Below are 7,741 nucleotides of genomic sequence, written 5' to 3'. Positions count from 1 at the left end.
ACAAACTCAAAGTCACAACTGACAATGTTTCATGCGAATGCCCTCCTCATGCATATTTACAGTCCAGATGTGAAAGAGCAATTGAACTTCATATTCGAATAATGGTGCAGTACTTGTTAAACATGTAATATATGCACAGAACCATCGAATACTGGAGCACCCTATAGCAGCTCCAGTTTCTTGGATGCATCTGTATACCATGTAGCAGCTCTCACATATGCGCCATAATAACACCTTTTTGACAAGAAAAAAAGAAAAAGATGAGAAATAATAAAAATAATAGAGGAAAGAGATGGTATGTGACAATGTAAAGGCATGCTCAACCCTAAAGCCATGATGACGAATGTTGTAGGAACAGACAAGGTCTGTGATTTATCTTGATATAAAAAAGTTCACCAACAATAATACCAATGTTTCAACCATGTCTATAAGTATACTTGCAAACAAAAAGTGATCTGTGCACTATATAAATGTGGGCTATACCTTCACCGTTAAAAGTCATTATTAAAGTGAGGATGCAATCACCCCATATACAAAACTTATGTATTGAACCATAGTGAGCAACCAAGCTCACCTCTAATCAAATAGTAGGCAAGACCGAATCCTCTAGAATCTGTTATGATTGCACAAGCTTCCGTGATAAGAAGTGACTCTGTGGAGACATAGCATCATTGTCTCTATTAGAAGGTGCAATTATATCTATATTATTCTTAAAATGACAAAGTAATGTAATGGCACCAAATGTGCCCCAAGATGTAAGTTAAAACAATGAAAAAGGTTGCATATATAAAAAAGGTAAGACTCCTTACCCGCATACAAAATGGATTTAGTGGCAATTCGATCAAGTAAGGAGAAAATCCGTCCATCAAAAAACTTGTTATTCCTCTTCTTTGTATTGTTCCACAGATTAGTGTTTCACTTGAATCTATTTTGTTGCTGATGTTTTTTAACAAGGACCTTGATAAGTCCAGTTTGATAATAAGTGCCGGCAGACAACAACGGAAGGAATAAAAGCGGAAACAAGAGAAAACATAGGCAAGCTATGGTCAGTATTGTAAATGAGAAAAAGCGGGTTATTATAACATCTATTTTTATAACGTCACCCATTTATGCAAGCTAGAAATCCAATTTCCATTACCTGTATTGACTCGCCCGTCCGTGAAGTAACGATCGGCAATAAAGCGTTTGCCGGGCGAAAATACACAAAGGGGGGATTTTCCCACCAGGGAGACCCATAATCTCGGGCATCGGTTCTCCAACTGAAAAAATATCTGAATATATTGACCTATATCTTCAACCCCTAGTAATGAACTTACCATCTTACATTAAGGATACCCGGGATTTCTTAAGTAAAATTGCAGATGTAGAGTGGGTAGAGAGACATCAACTGGTCACGATGGATGTATGCTCGCTATATACAAGTATACCTAGCGAACAGGGCCTCAATGCAGAACAACATTTCTTGGATAGTCTGCCGATCAACATGTATGAACATACAATCATGTTAGTAGATCTGATAAGATTAGTCTTAGATAATAACATCTTTACTCACAATGGCAACTGGTTTCGCCAAATAAGAGGTGTGGCTATGGGGGCCACATTTTCCCCATCTTTTGCTAACCTCTACATGGGTTTATTCGAACACACACGTTTGGAGAAATTGTCCAGGACATTTGGAAGAAAATGTCCTCTATTGGGGACGATTTATTGATGACAATCTGTTGTTTTGGGCTGGCACAAATGATGCATTAGAGGAGTTTTTTACATATATGAACAACAATGAATTCAATCTGTCATTTACAAAAGATCACAGCACAAAGCAGATTAATTTTCTGGATCTGACTATCTTGGTAGTTAACAGGTTAGAAACTGTACCATATAGGAAAGCTACTTCATGCAATGCAACACTGCATGCTACTAGTGCACACCCGCCATCGCAAATAAATTCAATCACTTATGGGGAAATGTTGCGAGCCAAACGCAATAGCAGTGATGACACCACATTGGACAGAGAATTAGATACTGTAGAAAAACGATTTCAAATGAGAGGTTACTCCAAACCTACTATTAAATTAGCAAGATCAAAGGTCAATAGGATTGACAGGAGACATCTACTATCCATCAATAAGAAGAGAAAGAATTCCAAAATGAACAAATGTACATTCCTTAAAAGATGTAATCGGATCAAATCCGATAATGATTCATGCGAGAGGACGCACACTTAGACAACATTTATGTCCTAGTTTTATTCCGCCACCAAAGACCAACATGTGGTTACCCCCAGCCCTGAATGGGTACTTCAGATGTGGTTCATGCAGTATTTGCTGTTTTGGAATACATAAAATCAACAAATTCCAATACAATACAGAGAGAACTTATACCATCAGGAGTTTTATTAATTGCAACACCAAATTTGTCATCTACTGTATTAAATGTATATGTGGCAAAATCTACATTGGCAGTACCATAAGACCTTTGAAAGAAAGAATTCAGGAACACATACGTGCCATTAGATCAAATAATGCACAATACCCCTTAGCGGTCCACTTTAACATGGAACACAACTCAAGTGAATTACTGAAACTAGGTTTCGATGGTATGGAGGCCATTGAATGTGGATTGAGGGGTGGTAACAGACAATCTCAACTCCGTAGACGGGATAGTACCTGGATCATTGGGACAGGATGTTAACGGTGTTTACAAGGTTTAACCTGTGCATTGATGTTGGGCCCTGAAACTATTACCGTGCCCATGCGAGATGTGCAGAGAGTAACTAAAAGACCTTTATTTGCGGTGACAATAACACAGAACATATTTGCATCCATTGGCATCTAATTATATGCAACACTGATTCATCAGGAGGTGGTAGGGCAGTGAGGAATCTAGGAAGATTATGTATACACCAGAAATATAATTAGCAAGAGTACACAAGGATGACCATGTTGCTGCCGAGATTTCTGCCACCCATATGCACCTGGTGATATCTGTGGAAGCCGCCATGGCCCTAGTGGAGTGAGCATGAATGCCCCCCAGAAGGTCATTCTTGGTCATGGTGTAGCAGACATTGATATACAGGATGAATGAATGTGAAATGGTGCATTTGGTCACTGCAATGCCTTACTTGGCTCTGGCAAAGCTCACAAAGAGCTGTTCATCCATTCGGTCCTATCTAGTGAGGTTGATGTAGTAAGGGACTGCACTTCTTGGATGCAGTCGCTGTAACTGCTCCTCCTTGGGATGAGGACAACGAATAGAAAGGTGATTGTCAGACCCTGTCTGAGGGCAGTGGGCAGTCCAAGACTACTGTACCTCCATTGTGGGAGTTGTCCTTTGCCACTGTTGTCCTGAGGCCCAGCCTACTATGGCTCTGAAATTTGACCAAGTACAACCTCTTCTGCAACTTACTGAGGGTAGCGAGGGCGAGCAGTCACAGGCTTCTCAGGAAGGTATTGTGGGAGTGCTTGAGCTCAGAGCTCAACAATCAACATACATCAAGTTAATATCCAGACCAGTGCTCCCCTTTGCAAGAAAGAACATAATTTAATCACATTAAATGAATATATAAAAGTCCCTGATTCTGTGCGCTTTCACATGTAGGTGCTGCACCCATCTTGCCTTTCTCTGTTTTCTCACAGGCAATCTCCCCAGGTTTAGGGTTCCCCCCTTCTCTAAGGACAATCAGGAGTAGGGTGAATCAGGCTCAGTAGCAGTTTAAGCTACTCAGTTAAAAAATAAGCTCAGTCTTCTATCCTTTTTTGGGGACATCTGAGTTCTCACGAGTCGCGCATCCAGGGAGACTCTCTCATGCACTCAAAACAGCTGCAAACAACCGGCAGTCCTGGGGTTTGTTCAGAAATCTGCAGTTGCAGGACCAGTATTGGCCTAGTGTGTTCAGCAGATGGCAGTTGCAGTCCTCATCCAGGTCTTCTGTGGTCAAGCAATTGCAGCCCCAAGAGGGCCTTTCAGCTATCACTGTGTGGCGGTTTGTGCCAAGAACAGGAATTAGTGTTGGAGGGGTGAGGCTAGGGTTGTTTCACATTGCTCTTGTGCAGTCTGTTGCTTCCTGGGTGCACTACAGCCACTTGGGACCTCTTTCCTTGACAGTCTCTCCTCCTGGCACACAACTACTCCAGCAGGAAATCGAGACTTCAGGTGATTCACCTCTGGGATATTGGCTGTCATGCAGGCACCAGTCCTGATTGATTGCACAGCAGTCATTTTGAGTAGTGTGTAACATTCTCTTCCATGCAAAACACACAAGATGATGGACGGAATGTTGCACATTGGCAAAACATTCACCCCCAGTCACAGATCTGGGTTTAATCTATCGTTATTTTGCTCACCACGCCACCCCAGTTCAGACATGGCCATATGCAAATCAGTCTTGACCCTGTCCTTCATGGGAACAGTCCAGCCCGAACTGCCAAGCCATGTCTTCCCTGGACTGGAATCAAGCATCCTAGGACCGGTTTCGGGGTTTCACCCCTCTTCAGCCAGGATAGCTTGACTCCAGTGGCGTAGTGCGCACGGGACCCACGTCTGGGCATACCCTTCCCACATAGGGCGAACAGCAAAACACACAAGATGATGGACGGAATGTTTCACATTGACAAAACATTCACCCCTAGCCACAGATCTGGGTTTAATCCATCGTTATTTTGCTCACCACGCCACCCCAGTTCAGACATGGCCATATGCAAATGAGTCTTGACCCTGTGCTTCATGAGAACAGTCCAGCCCGAACTGCCAAGCCATGTCTTCCCTGGACCGGAATCAAGCATCCTAGGACCGGTTTCGGGGTTTCACCCCTCTTCCATGGTCATAAAGGACCTAGAATAAAAAGTGTGATTTGGGTCCCACACTTGTACACAACTTCTAGACCCGGGATGTGGATCCACTGTCAAACTAGAACCGGTTTAGGGTGTTATTTTTCAAGTGTCCTTTCCAGGCTGTTCTCTAGACTTTCTGTAGAAGGAGGCTTCTCAGCAACACCGACAACATTCGCACAAAAGAGGTGAGAGGTTTCTGCAACTGGCTGTAATCCACCCCAACGGAGTAACCAGTGAAAGACCATAAAGGCAGGCCTCATCTAGAGACTTCCGTACCTTTCACAAGCGTCTGCAGTCCCACAACTGACCTCTACCATTCACCAAATTCAGTGGTCGGGAAGAATAACCAGCAGCTCCTTTCTCATAGAAATTGTAAAGGCAGTTCTGTCTCTATTCCTCGCTTCAGTGTCTTTATCTCCTCCCTCCATACTCTTCCATTATCTTCGAACACAGTACTCACACTCCATCTAGTACTAGGCCAGGTCAGGGGTATCCAAGAAGGATCCCACTGGCCGGTATTACTCTGTTACACAAACGCTTTACACACCCTCGGGATGTCTGTACAAGGGATTGAGCACACACAGACGTGGAATTTTACACAGGTGGGCTAATAGACGTTAGTCCTAGTGACCTAGCTAAAAAGGTCTTGTCAAACTGTTAATGCTCATCACCACAGTATGCTGCCACCCCCACTCTATGCACTAACTCATGACAGGGTTAGTAGTCCACTGTCTGTATTGAAGGCATGCTTGGTGCACCACAGTCTAGGTCTCAGCACACACGCTTCAATCCGTGTGATGCCAGAGCCAAAATAAGTCACAATACCAGATATAAATACACCTATGGGCATTCAGGGCAGGGAATATCTGTATACCGTGCATAGGACATTCTTGTGCCAAAAGTGATAGACTCTTTGAAAATCCTAAACCACGTTCTACAAGAAGGCTGAGACTACCTACTTATCCGGGTAGAAAACCGTGAGGAGAGACTCCAAAAGATTGCCAAACCAGCTCACTCATGACCAATCCTGAGCAATCGAGATCACCTGTTCCCTAGCCACCCACAGGCCCCGAGACCAGCTGAACCTGGAGGTATCTCCAAGAGAATAATTCAGAGGGAAGTGAATGATACCAAACTAAGCACATTTCCTGTTTCGGGCTGTGGCATAGAGATTTACAACCCTATCTGGAGAAGATCACTTTAGTCACTTTAGGGTGTAGTTGCCACTCATGGTCTTCCTGGTAGAAGGCGACAGAGCATTCACTCTCATGTTGAGAGAAACTGCAAGAAGGGCCTCTACCAGGAAAACCCCCTTATATTTCGCCCATTTCAACACTAATTGCCTCCCAGCATAGGTTCCATGGCTCCTTACCAACCTGCCTGTTGATGTAAAGGATGGTGGTGGTGTTGTCCAACAGGATCTGAATGGAGCTCCCTGAGATGGAAGGGATAAATGCCGTCACCGAAAGGCGGACCACCTGGAACTTCAGCCAATTTATGTGCACACACTGCTCTGACACATATTAAAGGCCTGTGCTGGCATGTTGCCAAACAGGTAGCCCAGGAAGCAGGCATCTGTGACCATGGTGGTCTACACTTACTGGGGCTGAACGGATGACCCACCTCAAGATTGGGGAGGATTATTCACCAATGCGGGCACCACTGAAGGCCTCGACCATTTTGTGTGAAGAACCAACAGTGCACACTACAATGAGGCCAAGTAGACATAACACCGGAGATACATCTGAGCCTGAACTCTTGCAATGCATTTCGTGTCCAACGCCGCATCTATGAAGGCCAACCACTGAGTTGGAGTGACGTGGGATATTGATGGTAAAGCCCAAGTCATGGAAAAGGATCATCATGAGCCAAAGATGTTCCTTGACCAGATCCGGGGAGTCTGCCTTCACCAGCTAGTTATCCAGAAAAAATATGGATTGCCAACCATCTCACAGAAGCCACCAAAACTACCAGCTCATTAATGAAAATGCAAGGCGCATTTGTCAGCCTAAGCGGCAAGATTGTGCAGTGATAGTGCTGGTGCCCCAGGGTAAACATTAGGTAATAACAACTGTCAGCAGGGATAATTGAAGATGAAAGTGAGCATCTAGGAGATTCAGGGACGCCAGCCAATCCCCTGTAGTCGGAGCCAGGAAGATATGGCTCAGACAGTCCACAAGGTGAGATCCAGGATTGGTCTCAGACCTCCGCCTTCTATGGGGACCAAGAAGTAAGGGAAGTAGAAGTCTGTGCCTCTTTCTTCCAGAAGCACTACCTCTAGGGCCACTTTGTTCAGCAGGACAAGGGCAGCTATCTCCAGAATCTATGCATGTGCTGAAGGGCAGGCCCTGGCAGAAGGAGGGTGGTCAAGAGGGAGCAAAATGAAGGGGAGAGGATAGTCCTTTTAGATCAGCTGGATGACTCAGCAGTCTGTGGCGATCTTCTCCCAATTGAAGGAAAAGTGGAAGATCCTCCCCTCCAACTGGAAGATGGTCGTGTAAGGGGAGGAGTGAGAAATGTTTTGAGACCGCAGAGCTGGAGCAGGACAGAGGAGACTAGATCGACTGCTGGAACTCCTTAGATCCAGCCCTGCGAAGAAAGGAGTGGTACATTTGTTGAAGTGTCTGGAGTTACTGATGAGCTCTGGAAGAACCCTGGAACTTGCTGTATTTTACCTGCCTTGCTGGTGAGGCGAGATCCAACAAGCGAGCTGTAGCCCTACTATTCTTGAAGTTTTCCTGGGAGAAGTCAGCCTTCTCTCCAAAATCTGCTCACCAACAAAGGGCACTTCATCAGAATTACTTGGGCATCTCCCAAAAAGTCAGTGGAATGCATCTATCTAGCCATGATGACTAAGTGTAACTGGCTTCCCATGGACCTGGCCTTGGAATCCAAGCCACACTTCAGTATCT

Source organism: Triturus cristatus, chromosome 7 (genome assembly GCF_964204655.1).
Source record: "Triturus cristatus chromosome 7, aTriCri1.1, whole genome shotgun sequence".
Taxonomy (NCBI): domain Eukaryota; kingdom Metazoa; phylum Chordata; class Amphibia; order Caudata; family Salamandridae; genus Triturus; species Triturus cristatus.
Note: the sequence above shows the minus strand (reverse complement) of the source record.